Genomic DNA, 16,675 nt, shown 5'->3' with positions numbered 1-16,675 from the left:
GCAGAACTGGGCACGGAGCAGAACTGGGCACGGATCAGAGCCGGGCACAGAGCAGAACTGGGCACAGAGCAGAGCCGGGCACAGAGCAGAACTGGGCACAGAGCAGAGCCGGGCACAGAGAGGAGCTGAGCATGGAGCAGAGCTGGGCACAGAGCAGAGCCGGGCACAGAGCAGAACTGGGCACAGAGCAGAGCCGGGCACAGAGCAGAACTGGGCACAGAGCAGAGCCGGGCACAGAGCAGAACTGGGCACAGAGCAGAGCCGGGCACAGAGCAGAGCTGGGCACAGAGCAGAGCCGGGCACAGAGCAGAACTGGGCACAGAGCAGAACTGGGCACAGATCAGAGCTGGGCACAGAGCAGAGCCGGGCACGGAGCAGAACTGGGCACGGAGCAGAACTGGGCACGGAGCAGAACTGGGCACGGATCAGAGCCGGGCACAGAGCAGAACTGGGCACAGAGCAGAGCCGGGCACAGAGCAGAACTGGGCACAGAGCAGAGCCGGGCACAGAGAGGAGCTGAGCATGGAGCAGAGCTGGGCACAGAGCAGAGCCGGGCACAGAGCAGAGCCGGGCCCGGATCAGAGCCGGGCCCAGAGCAGAGCCGGGCACAGAGCAGAGCTGGGCACAGAGCAGAGCCGGGCACAGAGCAGAGCCGGGCACAGAGCAGAGCCGGGCCCGGATCAGAGCCGGGCCCAGGGCAGAGCGGGCACAGAGCAGAGCTGGGCACAGAGCAGAGCCGGGCACAGAGCAGAGCCGGGCACAGAGCAGAGCCGGGCACAGAGCAGAGCCGGGCACAGAGCAGAGCCGGGCACAGAGCAGAGCTGGGCACAGAGCAGAGCCGGGCACAGAGCAGAGCTGGGCACAGAGCAGAGCCGGGCACAGAGCAGAGCCGGGCACAGATCAGAGAGGGCACAGAGCAGAGCCGGGCCCGGATCAGAGCCGGGCACAGAGCAGAGCCGGGCACAGAGCAGAACTGGGCACAGAGCAGAGCCGGGCACAGAGCAGAGCCGGGCACAGAGCAGAGCCGGGCACAGATCAGAGCGGGCACAGAGCAGAGCCGGGCACAGAGCAGAGCCGGGCACAGAGCAGAGCTGGGCACAGAGCAGAACTGGGCACAGAGCAGAGCCGGGCACAGAGCAGAGCCGGGCACAGAGCAGAGCCGGGCACAGAGCAGAGCCGGGCACAGAGCAGAGCCGGGCACAGAGCAGAGCCGGGCACAGAGCAGAGCCGGGCACAGAGAGGCGCTGAGCATGGAGCAGAGCTGGGCACAGATCAGAGCGGGCACAGAGCAGAGCCGGGCCCGGATCAGAGCCGGGCCCAGAGCAGAGCGGGCACAGGCCGTGCCCGCGCTCCGCGGCCGTTCCCGGCTCGGGGGCGCGCCCGTGTCCGCCGCCCGGTGCCGCGGCCGCGCGTTCCGGCCCCAGCCCCAGCCCCGTGGAGCCCGCAGCCCTCGGAGCCGCCCCTCCATCCTGCAGACATTTGCTTTACGTAAAGCGGCTCGCGGCTCTGTGAGTATTGATGTAGACATTACCACAAATCGCCACTTAGGGACCGGGAAGAATTGACTAACTGGTTTCAGATCCAATACACATAACCTGATCAGACGCAAACTTTAAGTACACTTGCAGTCGTGCCAACTGCACCAGCGGGGAAGTGACTCTTCTGCCGGCTCTTTAAAGAGGCCCTGAGGGGAAAGCATGAAAAAATAAAGATATGGGCTTAAGGCTTGTGCTGCAGCGGTTGTAAGGTGAAGAGTTAGTCGTGGCCTGAAAAATTAAAACACGACTGCTCTTTGAGACACTTGGTTTGTAAATACTTGTTTTTAATAAAAATCACCAGTTTGGGTTTTCCAGCCGCCACAGTCAGTGTGGATTCCTGAGATCCTTCTGAATCTTCTTTCCATTAAAAGGCCTGAATGCCCTCCTGTTCTTGAGAAAGGACTGTTTGTGCTGCCACTTAGACAGGATACTGACCTAGGGAAGAAATACAGAAGCCGGTGAGACCATTTCCTAATTTTCATTGTAAGTGTGATGTTTTCCAAAACTCGTGGGATTTGCAGGACAGCAGAGAGGCTGGAGCATTAGCCCAAGGCGGCGGATGGCGCATGGGGGTTTTCTGGTGGCCGTGTCTCGGTGTGGGGAGTTCGGCAGGACCTCAGGCACCAGGGCTCCTGGGAACAGTCAGCTCTGCTCCGGGACTGCCAGAGACAACAGCAGTTCATGTTTTTGCCATTGACTCGTGGTGTCACAGCTGAGAGCTCCACTCAAAAAGTTGGCAGTTGTGAATTTTTCAGTAGATCGTAACAATCAAACAGGATTCTGCATGCCGGGATTGAGAACTATGGAATGATCAAAGAGGGTGGGAAGAGGGAAAGACAAATTCAAATAATTAGTGGGAAATGGAACCTCTTGTGCAGCTAAGCTGTGTGATTCGGGGAACAAATCTGTGTTTAGATGCGTGCAGCTGAGGTGGGGAGGGAAAGCGGCTGGCGCTCCGTGGCCTGTGCAAAGCAGAGAGGCAGCTCCAGGCTTTTCATCCCAACCCCGGCTCCCGGAGCAGTGTCCGCGTTGTCTGACCCAACTCGGGCCTGGGCGGGGGCTTCTCCCTGGGGCTTCTCAACTGATATCCCACGTTTAGTATGCCCAGAACTCGGTATTGCCATGGAAAGCCCAGGAGGGTCCAGCAGGGCACTGAGGACTGTTTTCTTATTACTAAGCAGAGAGATATTAACAACACAATGTAGGAATTAAAAAAAAAAAAAAAAAAAGGCAAAGCTGGCCGCCTGCTCTTTTCTTCTCAGCATTATTATTTGTGACAAAGCCTTTGGTCCATTTTTCTTCATAATTTGCAGGACTCCTAATGGGAACAGCACCTCCCAATTACCATGGTTGCCAAAGGCTAATTTGGTTACCCTCAGGATCCACAATAGAGAAACTGTGTCGGCCCTTTGTAGATATTTGCATACTATACATACCGGGAATGTAAAACAGCTGCCCGGGCCCTATTCCACTATCATGGCAATTATGGGTCATTAGCTTTTTCTTTTTTTTCTCCCTCTTCTTTCCTTGTTCCCATCTTCTAAACTCCGGCAGGCAGCAGAGGCAGCTGATGCGTTCGGAGGGAGCAGCAGCAGGACGAGGAGCTGCCCGGTCCCTGTCCCGGTGCCGGTCCCGGTGCCGGTCCCGGTCGGGGTCGGGGGCTGGCGAACGCTGCGCCCTCCTCGCCGCCTGCGCCTCCTCCTCGCGTCTGTCGCGGCTGCTCCCGGGGCCTCGTCCCGGCGTGTGTCTGTCCCGGGGCATCGTCCCGGGGCCTCATCCCGGCCTGGGCCCGGCCCGGGACATCCCGGCCTGTGCCCGTCCCCGCAGCTCCGGCAGCGCGCCCGCCGCGAAACGTGCCCGTCGCACGGTCCCTGTCAACACCGCGCTCCTTGGGGACACCTCCCCACACTGCCCAAACTTCCCTGGGGCCCAGAAATCAGCGAAGGGGACAAAAGAGAGCACCTCTTAATTTGGCCGGGATTCAATTTGTTAATGGCCGGAGCCTTTTAGTAGTTTATCTCCCTTTTGTTCTGGGCAACGTTTGCAGTCTCGGTGCAGTTTACAAGGAAGTGATGGTTTTGCATATACATTAATTTTTTTATGAACTGCTAATTTTATTGACAATAAGGATAGATTGAAAGACCCAAAGCTTTTGTGTTGTTTTGTTAAAGCAAATAAGTAAAGCACAAATGTAAATTACATCTCCAGGTTCACATTAGAGGTTTGCAAATAATACTGAGCTAATGGTTATTGCTAAGGAAAATAGCACTGGGATCAATATTCTATACAGTAGAACGCAATACCTCTCTCTCTTTTAATCACCTCATTGCAGAAATGGCATTGAAATTTGAAATCTCATTTTCTCCATTTGTACAAATTGAACATAAATCATTGTGAGTGAGGGGAGGTTTCGGGCAACTTCACTCTTTGTGGGATTGCATTGCTAATTAGTGCTGGAGGGAAAGGGGGATAGAGCCAGGGCTCCACTGGACTCTGACCTGCCCGTGGATGGGTCTGTAAATAAAAAAACGGGCAATAAATGGCGGGCTCCATCTTCTCCGCACCGGGGTCTTCAGGGCAAAGGCAGCACTTGTGATAGTCATTTCTCACCACCATTAAAAATGGATAAATAATTAAGAACAGAACGCTGACGTGGGTTTTGTTGGTTGGAGTGTAGGTGCTGTCCACACGCCACCTGGGTGTGCAGCTGCTTCCCCAGGAGCCCGGGGTGGGTCTGGCCGTGCTGGAGCTCTGCGGGCACCCAGCTGCCTGTGCTCGGGGGGCTCAGTGCTGGTCCCCCTGTTGGCAGGGTTAGGGGCAGGTCTGCCAGTGCCATTCCTGCTGGGTAGGGTCTCCGATTTGCTCAGCTAGTGTTTATGAGAGAAATACCCACGGAGGAGCCTTTGAACTTTGGAAGCCTTTTCCTGTGGGGCACAGGGGCTGCTCCGCAGTGTGCTGGCAGCACTGCCATGGGTGTGCCCCCAGCAGCTTAGCCAGAACCAGCCGGGACATCACGAACATGGAGAGAAAGGGAGAGCTGTGGGGTAAGCGAGTCAGGCCAAGACACGGGAGAGATTTGGAATAAACAGGGTTTTATTTGTCTGTGTGGAGACAAATCCTGGGAGTAGGATACTACTGTGAGTGTTGTGGAAGGAGGAGTCGAAGTGACTGGGAAAGGTTCACACAGAGTAGGAGGGTTCCAAGCGTCACCCCATGGATAAAGGCTGTTTTAAATTATTCCCTATCACTCCCAGAGATTTATCACTACACCTGTATTTTTCCATCATTTTTACGCTTTCTAAACCACTACAATAGGAGATAAATAGGGAACTTTATGGGAGAAACTGTTATTAAGGCTCATTATATAAATTTGTTCTTGCCATTTTCAATAGCTGAAAGTGAAGAAAATAAATAAAATACCCTTGAAAGTGAAGAACAAACACTGAGCTGGCAGAGCTGCTAGCAGAGAAGAAATAACTCAAATAATTTTAGAATGTTGGGGGCAGAAAGCTCAGACTCAAACCGAGGGGTGGTTTGGGTCTAGACTATTTAAGAGGATAAAAAAGAGATCAAAACTATTGGAAATGTTGATTTTAAATCAGGATGATATTTAAAATGCATATTTAGTTTTTAGGAAAGATAAGGATTCATGACAGAAGTTGACTCATCCATGATTTGGTCTGTGCTGTCAAGTTCCAGCGCATTGAGAAAACATAAAAATATGTATGTTTAAACAAAAAATAGGATTTAAATAAAACTCTACTGGGAAAACACTCTTAAGAGCGGGCAGGAAAAGAAATCAGGGGTAAAACATCCTCCTGATAAAGGTCTTCCTTCAAAAGTGATGGACTTTGAGTTTAGGCAGCTGTCAGTGCTGGAGCAATGGGGAAATGAGCTCTTTAAGCAGTAAACTATGCAGAGACATTTATTTATTTATTGTGTGATTGACTGAAGGGTTTGCAGTTTTGCACACAGAACAGCTTATTTTGAAAACACAGAAATAATTGGGAAGTTGTGTGATTTGCTACCACGTCGGCAGCCGCAGGACCTCCCCGAGTCCCCGAGGATCAGTCACGGGCAGGGGCCTGGCCGAGCTGAGCTCAGGAGGCCGGCAGAGCCGGTGTGCTCAGGCCTGCCGTGCGAAACAACCCGGCAGAGGTTTGCTGGACACTGATCTTCCCAAGGCTGAAGTCTGTGCGGTGGCTGGCAGGGAGGTCCAGGTCAGGGCACCGCGACGAGGGACAGAGCTCTCGGCTAAACGAGGCAGGGGGATCGTGCTCTATGAGTCGATATTTTTCTTCTGAATTTATCATCTCGTGCTCTGCAATATAAATGTTTATAAATTAAATACATTCATAACTAAGTGCTGCATAAACAATTGATAAATAACTACGGGCTGCGTGCATGGATACACTGATGTTTGTGTGCCCGGTATGGATGAGGCACCAGCAGCTCCTGATGCTGCAGAGTGCTTGGAGCAGTGGCTGTGAATTATCTGCTCCTCATATTGATGGGATATTTCTGGAGCATAAAGATAATTATTAAAGTGTCACTTTTTTTTAGTCGCATTCCATATGAAGATCTGCTCAATATTTTATAAGTTGTATTTAGCTTCACTGGTGCCAGTAGAGAGAATTCATTTTGGGAGCAGACTAGATGAGAAGCTGCTATATTTTTTAAGAAGCTCCCAGTGCAGGCAGGCTCCAGGAATCCCAGCTGGCATGTGCCTGGAATGCTGCACGCCTTTGGTGCTGGCAAATGTTCTAAAGAGCACGGATTCCAAGTGGAACGAGGGTCTGTCCTTCCTCCTGCCCAGGTGCAGGAGTTGGCCACAGCACGGGGCCCCAGAGCAGGACCTCAGAGCCAGGGGTTTCAGAGCCAGCCGTCCTGAGCAGAGGGAGTTTCTCCCTGGAACAGTGGGAGCAAATGATGCTCTGGGTAAACAGAACAACCGCTCAGAGTTTCAGCCTGCAGGCCAGCCAGGAGGGCGTGGGAGGAGGATGAAGAGGCTGAAGGGACAGCCGTGCCCCAGGGCTGCCTTGTGGGCCGGATGCTGGTCCTGCGCGGGCACACGACACAGACATGCCCGTGGGCACTGCCAGCTCCCTGCCCCAGCGCAGAGGGCGGCTGGCAGGGGTGCTCTGGTGACACCAGAGGGGCGAGGTGTCCCCCGGCGGAGGAGCAGGCGTCAGGAACGCGCTCCGGAGCTCTTGGTGTGCGGAATCGCCCACAGAGAGCCGTGCTGGGCCAGCCCGTGGTCCCGACCATCTCCCCTGCCCCAAAAGAACCTCACGTGTGTGGTGGGGGAGGTATTTACAAACCTACGGAGCCCAGAAGGAGAGAATTATTGTATGAGTAATAATAAGCACTTAAATAGCACTTGACAACTTGATTGATACAAACATTAACAGATTAACTCCTGCAGGACCTGGTGATGGATCTGTGTTTCCCTCTGTTGCAGTTGGAGAAACTGAGGTATAGAGGCAGATTAATTTCTTTGCTGACCCGCGGTGTGTTGTTGGCAAAGGCAGAATTAGAATTAGGGGCTTCTTAATGACCAATTAGCAAAATTATGAAACAAAAGAGCGATAGCTGCAACAGCAACCTCCAGGATCAGCACGAGAGGACACTGCATAGCCTCAGCATCCTATACCCAAGTAGTAATTTTAGTCAAGAGTTCGTAATTGTATCTAGAAATAAGGACTATTTTTATCATGTGTCTTGCCTTGCATTTATCCAGTTCTCTATTTCACGTCTGCAGATTCTGGCTTTGCAGATATTTATCTATATTTAGATGCATGCAAATACAGCTTTAGCAATGGAACCATAAAACACAGCCATCCATAAACTAACTGGGATATATGACTCTCCCTACTTATTGGCAGTGCACTTTTGGGTATGTACATTAAATATGTGTCTATTTTACTACCTGGAGAACACAAAATGAGTGAAATCCAGCGATTTGCCTATTACTCTTTGACTGAAAAATTGTGTGTGTTTATAGTTGAGATGGATCCCCGGCTGGTGCTGGGCTGTGGTGGAGCCGAGGTGTTATTGATGACTCGGGGCTGACGGCAGTGCTGACAGGGAGGGGCCCTGGGTGACTTACGGGGCTCAGCCCAGACTAACGCCAATAAATCCTTGGTGGCACGCCACGTCTCCCTGTATTTTGGGCGTGCTGCATATTTTACAGGCAAACTATTTCAGAAAGACGTTAGAGACTTTAATAAATGATTTGTACCATTTTTCAAAGACTTCTCCACGTGAAGGCAGACTGGCAGTTACCTGGCCTCCAAGTTGTACAAATAAGATTTTAGAAACCTTTCCTTATACAAGGTATGATCTTTGTATATATAATAATGGGAAGATTTTAAGATCATGTACATCTCAGACTTCCTAGGTGTGAAGTGCTTTCCCCGTTTGATAAAACACCAACATCCCTATTCTGTTCGTAGTGAGCTGCAATAATGCTTGGTGGCCAACCTCCCGTGCCCAGTGCCTGGATGCTGTTCTGTGCCTCACCTCTAAACTGGGCTTTGTGGATGGAATTTTAGCCGAAGTTAAGGATGTTTGGAGGGAAAGGGATGGAGGAGGGCGAGGGCGCCAAGAGCGCTGTGTCCACGCGTGAGCAGCTGCACCCAGCCGCTCTGATGGCAGCACAGGGCACTCAGGGCTTGATCGGGGGCATGGAGAACATCCTGACACGTGCCAGCTAGCCCTAGTTGATGAGAGAAGATCCTGAATTTCTGAGGCACTGACCTTTTTGGCTGCTCGTGCCCACCCTGGTGGCCTCGTGCCCCCGGGTCCTGGTCCCCGCAGAAGCAGCCTGGCGTGGCGTGGGGCAGGGAGGCGTTCCCAACATGGGAGCTGATTTAGCTGTGGTTTAGAAAAGGAGGAATTCCCAACAAAACCAGGTAGTGCTGTAGGACAGGAATTCTAACACCGGCCTTGGCGAGGGGCTGGAGGAAGCCAAGGCCCCAGGAGAGACTGCCCTGAGCCCCGTGCTGCCCTGCCTGCCCCAGCCAGCCCCAGTTAATCCCTGCAGTGCTCCCAAAATCAACTCCAGAGCCCCCCCCGGGAGAGGGACTCCGGCCCCTCGGTGTGCCCGTGTCCGGCCCAGCTGGGACAGCAGCAGACCAGCATTTGGAGCATAATAATAATTCTGCAGATCAAAGCAGCTCTTCTTCAGACAATTACAGTAAAATTGAAGCTCTCCTCCAAGAGGAACGCGTGCCCTTGTTGTGGTTTCCCTTTTTTGCCCTCCTTTTCTTTCTTTCTTTCTGTCCCCCCCCCTTCCCTTTTTTTTTTATCCTTTATGAGCAAATTGCTTTTTCAGGGCTATAGAAAGAACCGATTGGAAGCTGAAATCCTCCCTCTCTGCCCAGGGGTGGGATTCCCAGGGTTAGACATGTAACATCTGAAGGGTGATTTTTTTTAAAATTGATATCCGAGAATAAAAGAGAGAATAGTAGGAGAAGCTGATCAGGAATGAATAAAGTCTCCTTTTAAGCTGAAATAACCTTCCCCCCCCTCCCCAATTTTCCCTCCAGAAAAGCCGGACTGTAATTGCTTGCAATCACTCGGCACAAATTGTCTGTGCGTATTTGCTTTTTAATTTTGTATAATCTGGTCCATTTCGCTCTCTCTGCCTTTGAGCTTAACCTCTCTCTTTCTCTCCCTCCTTTTCTCCCTTGCATGCCTTCCCTTTCTCTCTTGCTTTAATTCTTCGATGCTGCTAAAAAAAAAATTATTACTCATTCACAATGATCTTTGATGGCTTTTACTAAAGAAAAGGCACTCAGGGAAAAAAAAAAAAGAAACTGAGTGGACATGTGCTGCAACTGGTGAGATTTCCGTGTTATCTTTCAAGTGTTTGTTAATTTGTCTGTTTATTTCGTTTCTGTTTCCTTGAGGCTGAGCACCTCCACGGGCTGCCGCTCCCCGAGCTCCGGGCAGGACCTGGGGAGGCCGGGGTGTGACACTGCAGTGACATTGCTGCTCCTCCCGGTCAGGAGCCATGGCTGAGGTCTCCTGGTGCTGAACCTGTGGAAATCGTGTTTCTGAGACGTAAATAATGCCTTCTGAGGGGCTCAGAATTTAAGGTTCAGATTTTGCACTGAAGTTTTCTTCAAGCAGATGCCTGTGAGCCGCTCTCTCAAGGTTTGGCCCAGTGTTTGAGCAGAAGCCTAGCTGCCGTTCTGAAAAAAAAATTTGTGTGCTAGAAGATGATAACAGAGATCCTGGGAATGAGAAAGTGCAGGGATACCATCTGTCAGAGTAGCTTCTCATCATTAATGCTTTAAACATTTAAAGATGAGTCCGTACAGCTTGGTGGTCTGTCGGCACCAGGGAGGGCATCGAAGGGCTGAAGACTTTGACCTCATTGCAATTTATTCTTTTTTTTTTTAATAAGCCCTGGCTTTGGCAGCTCCCTCTCCCGCCCTGGGGCAGCGGGGTTGTCCCTGTGTCACTGCAGGGCCCGGCACCCAGAGCAGCACCCTGCCCTGGGGACCCCCAACCATCGGCTCTTCTTCCTCTTCCTCTTCCTCTTCCTCTTCCTCTTCCTGCCCCGCTTTGTGTCCCCAGCGCACGGCGCCGTGTCCCGGCGCAGGGCACGTGGTCCTGCTGCCTGGCAGCCTCTGAGAAGTCACAGGGTTTCTCTGACATTTCTGGGGATGATTTGCTGCAGGATCATAGTGTATAATTCATTTGGGCACTCTTGGTTCAGTATTCGGCCGCTGTGTTTTGGGGCTTTCCCCTGCCCTGTTGTTCAGGGTTTGTTTGGTTAGGGTTGTTTTTTTTTCATTCTGACAGTGAAAAATGTTTTAAAACAAAAGCCAATGAAAATTAATGCAGTAATATGTATTTTCTTGTAACTTGGGATTTTTCTTTGCCATTTCCACAAGCAGTGCTTTCACCCCTCTCAGATTTTGGTGGTAGTCTGTTTGTTACAAATGCTCTGAATTGTTTACTTCAAAGGGAGCATTAAGGCTTTGTTTTCTTTTTAAAGAACTTCTAATGAATAGTTCTAATCGTGAGCAGAGACATTTGTGTGAACAGTCCCCGGGTCTCCCAGAACAATTTTGGAAAGAGCCCCACATGCTTCCCCCATGTCACAGGAGGGCGGGGGCCCCAGAGCCGGCTGAAACCCTGTTGCTGTTCCACCGGGTCCTGCTCTCTGCAGATGAGAATTTAACTTCCTGTTTGGAGTCATTCTGTGGTGGGATGCTGCTCAGCATCTGGTTTCTCTTGAAATTTCTCCCACAGGTAAATATTTTAATTTTTTTTTTTACTCATAAATCCCTGGAAAGGAAAAAGAGAGCAAGCCCATGGCTGCACGGAGAAACCTGAAGGGGTCTGGCCTCTGTTCTGCAGGCTCTGGAGGGATCAAGGGGCTGGCAGGCACTGGCCTTCAATCTAAACAAGAAAAAAAAATTTAAAACGAAAGAAAAATAAGGAAAGGCAGCTTTACCCTCAAAACAAATAGTTGCTGATTCCCAGCAAACAAACCTGTAGGAAAAACCTGAGCAGTTTCAGAAGGAAAATTCCATGTATATTTCTCTTGATGCGTTTTCGGTTTGTTTGTAACAGATTTATAATCCTGTATTATTCAGCTTTTCATTTGAAATTCCAATGAGCTGTTTGAATGGTCTGGTGCAGGCTAGGAAGTAAAGAGCATAAAATAGTCCCATTGACTTATGATTTTCTGCTGACTTTTTCATTGTCATCCCATATCTTCATTCTCTGTCATCAGAGCGTTCCGGGAATGTCCTCTGCTGCCTGTCTGATAGCGCCTTGGAATATAGGAAATGGGATGAATTGCAGATGACTCAATAATTTATTCAGATGTGGTCTGTCATCTCTGGGCAGGCTTCAAGCGCACGTGGAGAGTGGCTGGGAGATTCTATGCGGGTTTTCTCCCATCTCCCTTCCCAGGCCGTTTTTCCTTTGACTCGTGGTGTCGGTGAGAGCCGAGCCTTGTCCGGGAGGTTTCGGATGTCCCCAGGAGAGGCTGAAAATGGGAATGGCTGATCAAAGCAGCCCCTTGGCGTGTCGTGTCTGGGCAGTGGATGCCGCGCTCCTGCTGAAACACAGGAAGTGGCTCCTGTCGGTTGAATTGTTTTTGCGGATTGACCTGCAGCTTTTAAAAGATCGTGGTGGGAAGAGCAGGACCTCTGTGCTTGACCACAGGGTTGGAGAGTGGAGAGCCCCGTTTTAGCTGCGCCGGGGTGAAGGTGTCGTGTTCAGTTTGGGTTGACTCTCACCCAACCCCCGTGTGAGACTTCTGATAACTGCGAGTGTTTGGACCTTTTTGTTCCCCTGAGCTGTCTCTTCACAAAAGATATTTCAGGGTCTTTCAGCCAGTTAGGAAAGTTCATTATATTTTTAATACAATGTGGAAAAAAAATTAAAATAATGATTTGATATACAGGCATTGATGAAAGATGTATTTTTTAAGTAGTAAATTAAAATCTCATTAATATTTCAGTGAGAATATTTTGTGCTTATCTGTTTCATCTCTATTTTTGACCTATGGCTTGGAGTTCACAGCATGAAGGAGATGGTGAAATCTGTTCACCATAAAATGTTAATTATAAGTAAATTACAGCACAAACGTTCAATCAGCCACATTAATTCTACATAAAGTGAATTATTGTAGCAGAAAATTTTAAAATGTGACTGAATTTTATAATCTGCATCCTCCATTTTCTACCTTTGCTCTTAATGCTGTGCTGCTCCTCCCCAGCATGGCTGAACTCTGCGTGCTGACGGGAAGCGCTTTCTCCTTAGATGATGTTAAAAATGGAAGAGCACAATTTGATCCAGTTGTTTGCAGCTACCAAATGCCTCTTAAATAGAGAAAATCTTCTGTGCCCGGTGAGGAAGCGCAGAAGCAGCCGCAGGGTTGGAAAGCAGGAGCTGCGGGTGGTGGAGCTGGTGCTGGCTCTGGCAGCCTGAGCGCTCCGACCTGGAGCTGGGGTCACCACAGCCCCACCAGTGTTTGCAGGACCCTGCATTGCCTTTAATCCTCTATTTGTTTTGACAGCCAAAAGGCACGTGAATCCCCGTGTAGTTTTGAAAATGCAGCTGGAGGTCTTGCTGGCTTCCTGACCCTGAGGGGAACGCTTCCTTGGATTCCCAGACCGGTCTGTAGTGTCGCCGCCTTTGTAAATCCAAAGGCCGCCGCGGCATCATAAAAGAATTTCAGCCGAGATGCAGGAATTCCCTTGGAGGGAGGGGAGCAGAGGAAATCGCCGATTTGCTCCCGGGAGGTGTGTGTGTGTGTGCGGATGCCGGAGCCCGGTGAGAGAACCCCGCGGGGCCGGGCTGGAGCGCTCATCCCTGGGCTGGAGAGGGGCGACCCGGGCACGGGGAATCTCGCAGCCCCGGCAGGTTGGTGAGTCACGGTCTGTACCTCGTGCTCTGATGTGTCCCGTCAGGGCTGAGCTCCTGCAGGTGCCGTTCCGTGTCCCTCCGCACCTGAACCACTTCCTGCCGCCGTGAGATGTGGGCTCCAGAAAACGTGTGAGTCACTGGGATCTGGGCTGGGAAGTGCTGCAGAGGTCGTGGAGACAATCTCCTGCCATTTACTGGGAAATGAAGGTCTCTTTTGTGGGAGGTGCGATGGGAAAGCAGAACGAAACTCAGACAAAAGAATTTGTGAAAAGATAATCATTGTGAGATGGTCGGTTTGCATATATGTACAAAGTATGTGCAACAGTCACTGTGGTGTGTGTGAGAATTGGCATAGCCAGCGACCATGCCCGGGGTCCCTGCCAGGCACAGGCTGTGCCCATCCAGGTCTGCTGGCAGGTTCTGCACCCTCTGCCTCTTCCCTCAGAGCTGTGCTGGCACAGCTGGGGGACACCCCGGCTGCCCCGATTCACTCTCACACCCCTGTTCCCACAGGCTGGACGAGAACCCTCCCGCCCCAGGACAGCCCCAGTGGGGTCCCACAGCCCTTTGGGACAGGTCAGAGTGTGTGCGCAGTGCTGGGCAGACACCTGAGGACAGCCCTGTGCTGCACCTACACACGAACACCTGTCACAGGCTCCCCGCAAAGGAGCAGCGCTCCCCTGGAACGGGTACGGTGCTCCAGGAGCACAGAGCCTGACTGTGGGAGCAGGTGTGCCTGAAGGTGGGAGCAATGGATTAGCACAGCGACCTGAGGGGTCACCAGTGCATTGAACTGGACCAGGCAGACGTTTTTGAAGTACCTGAGGTGTTCTCAGTGCTCAGGCGTTGAGGGGCACTGTATCATGAGGAGACCCAGCTCAAATACAATGACTTCTCCTGGCTGCATTCCCCTTTCATGGCTTCTGTCAGGCCACAGCACAGTGAAATGATTTTCATTTCATGATTTTCGTTTGAAATCAAGGGGTTTGTTGGGTTCAATCAACTGCCTTCATCAGCTAATAGCAAACACTTCTTTGTCTCTCCTTTTCTGCTCTCCCATTCCACACCGTGAGTGCTGCTGGGGTAAATTGCGCCCCACGTACAAAGATGGGTCTCAGTAGAGCCCAAAGGTACCTGGGCCAGGTGAGATCCTAAGGCCGGGTTCATCGGGGTGTGGAAAGAAGGAGATGTGATCGGTTAATGCACAAGCACAGAGGGGAAGTGTGAGGCAGGCTGGAAGCTCCAAGCCCTTGTTTTCCAGTAAGCAGCATGATTGGCAGCAGGAATAAACACGAGCGGGAAGCTTGTGTATCAATCTAATTGTATAATTGCAGGTTGCTTTCTGCCTGGTTTGATGTGCAGATTGTAGTAATGTGGAGTGTCTCTTTGGTAATTTGCTATTAAATCCAACACTAGGAAGTAGTTCAGTGGCTTCCTGGATGGATACCTGGTGCTTGTGATCTTTATCTGCTGGAGCAGCACCCGTGCCTGCCTTTTCCTTTTTCTCTTATTTTTGATTATATAGTGGTCAAAGTTTTTTTCAGCAAGTTGCCAAGGTGAGTTAGACATAAAGGTCAAAATGTGATAACTCATTACCCAGTGTTGTAAAAGTCACTGCCAAGAGCTGAGAGCAATGTTTAATTATTCCCTCTGAACTTGTACAAAGTATTATTTCATATATGTTGTAATCAGTACACTGGGAACACTGCCTGCCCAGACCTCGGCGCTGGCTCTGCTCAGGGCTCCCCCTCACTCACTGGGCAGGAGGGGAAGGGTGGTGTTCAGTGAAACCCATGCAGGAAAAAATCCTTAGCAAGGGGAAAATGTCAGATAGGACCTTTGATGATGGGGGTAGAACAAAGCCACACAGGGAGCAAGCTCCCTCTCACTGCGAGAACAGGGGAAGGCTCCAGCCCTGCAGGGTCCTATGTCCATCCAGCCCATTCCCCTTGCCTTGGTTCCAATTAATCAGCTGCTTTCCCGGTGCAAATACCCCTTTCCTATTTCTCGGAGATGAATTGCCCTCTGGCTGACAAGGCTGTGATTCCACACCAGAATTTCATAGCTTTATCTCAGAGCACTGAGATCGGTTAGAGGGACAAAGATATACCTGTCTGAGTTCTTGAAGGGTCTTCCCAACTGTTCTGCTTCTTACCTGCCTCTGGGGTTTTGTATGTTGGTGGTTACATCCTTTTCTGGCTTTGTCATGGTTGAAAACTGCTTAAAAATAATAATCAAAAAAAAAAAAAAAGTAGAGCCAAAGCCATCATGGCTTGCAGAGACATGGTTTTTAATAAATTCTGCCAAAAACATCAGGTGGAAGGTAATTCCAAGCAGATATTGCCAGGTCAGGAGGTTTTCCAGTCAGGCAAGTGTCTCCTCGTGCATTATTTACGCCCTCGTGTATGCCCCAGTGTTGATGACAGGATCGGTTTTTGGTGTCTTGCGTTGCAGATTCATAGTGGACCAACAGGCAACCAGAAATGCTGATTAAAAATGTACAATATTTCCCTGAATAAAGAGAGTTGGCATCTGTTGACCTTTGGTCTTGCTGGAGTTGGCAGAGGCTTTGTGAGGCGCCGGTGAGACATCCTGCCCTTGGTGCAACATCTGGGGATTGGTGGGTAAATGAAGGACAGACACCTGTAGGAGTCAAGGTTTCCTTCCTCTCCCACAAGTGTTTTGCCATGACCTTGGTGCAGCTCCATCCTGCCTGGCTCAGACGCTGGTTGCATCCCCAAAAGTTAACCTCTGAACTCCCCGGGGTTATGCTCAAGCCAAAGATCAGCGAGCTTTTAGAGATCAAGAGGATGTCAGTGAGGAGGGACGGCGCGATGAGCCTCAGACACTCATTAGTCCTCGCTGAACGCCAGAAAATAACGAATTTCAGCTTAGTCAACAGCAGTGAAAGACACTTATTGTGTTCAGATTGCCTTGGGATGGCTCCTGCTTGTTGGGGCTGGCAAATGGCGTTCTCCAAAGGGAAAAGCCCTCTGTGTGGTGTTCCCATGAGGGTGGCTGTGTCCTCACTCCTGCAAATACAAAGCGTTCTTGGCAAGCAGAGTTTAATTAGGAGCCTCCCTGAGACCAGGCAGGCCGGGTGTTAGTAGCCGAGAGGGGCCCTGGCACCTGTGTTAGGGGACACGCTGGGGCAAGGCTGCACCTGTGACAAATGTCAGCGCTGCTGCCTCGCTTTGTGCGTCCTCACGCGCGTTTTTAACACGGCTGCGCTTTGCATACCTGGGATATGCAAATAGGATTCAAATTAGAGCTCAGCTTTGTGACTGTCAGCACATACCCCCCAGCTTCCCTCTAGCAAGTGACTAATGGGAACATGTGTTCTTTCTATTTTTGTAAAGCAGGGGGAAGGAGGGCCAGAGCTGCAGGACTGAACCAGCGCCTCCTTCTCCCCAGGGAGAGCAGAGCCCGCAGCAGAGGGTGGGGACGGTGGGGTGGGGACGGTGGGGTGGGGCCTGGGGCCGCTCTCCGGACCCCCTGCCCGGGGCAGTGGTGGTGCAGGGCTGGGAGAGGCCCCCAGCCCACCCCACGCGGCTCCTGCCCACGTCTCTGCAGCTCCTGGCACTCAGACAAGCAGCACAGAGCTCAAACTTTGTCCTTGGCATTGGCCATTTTCTTCCTTTACCCCATCCCTTTTATTCACAATTATACCCATCCCTATATTTGTTAGTGTTCCTATGGCAACAGCTCCAACTGCTTACACAGAATTGTAATGTCAGGAA

This window comes from Chamaea fasciata, unplaced genomic scaffold (genome assembly GCF_029207755.1).
Source record: "Chamaea fasciata isolate MVZ Bird 193981 ecotype frontalis unplaced genomic scaffold, bChaFas1.0.hap1 SCAF_12, whole genome shotgun sequence".
NCBI classification, from domain to species: Eukaryota; Metazoa; Chordata; class Aves; order Passeriformes; family Sylviidae; genus Chamaea; species Chamaea fasciata.
Note: the sequence above shows the minus strand (reverse complement) of the source record.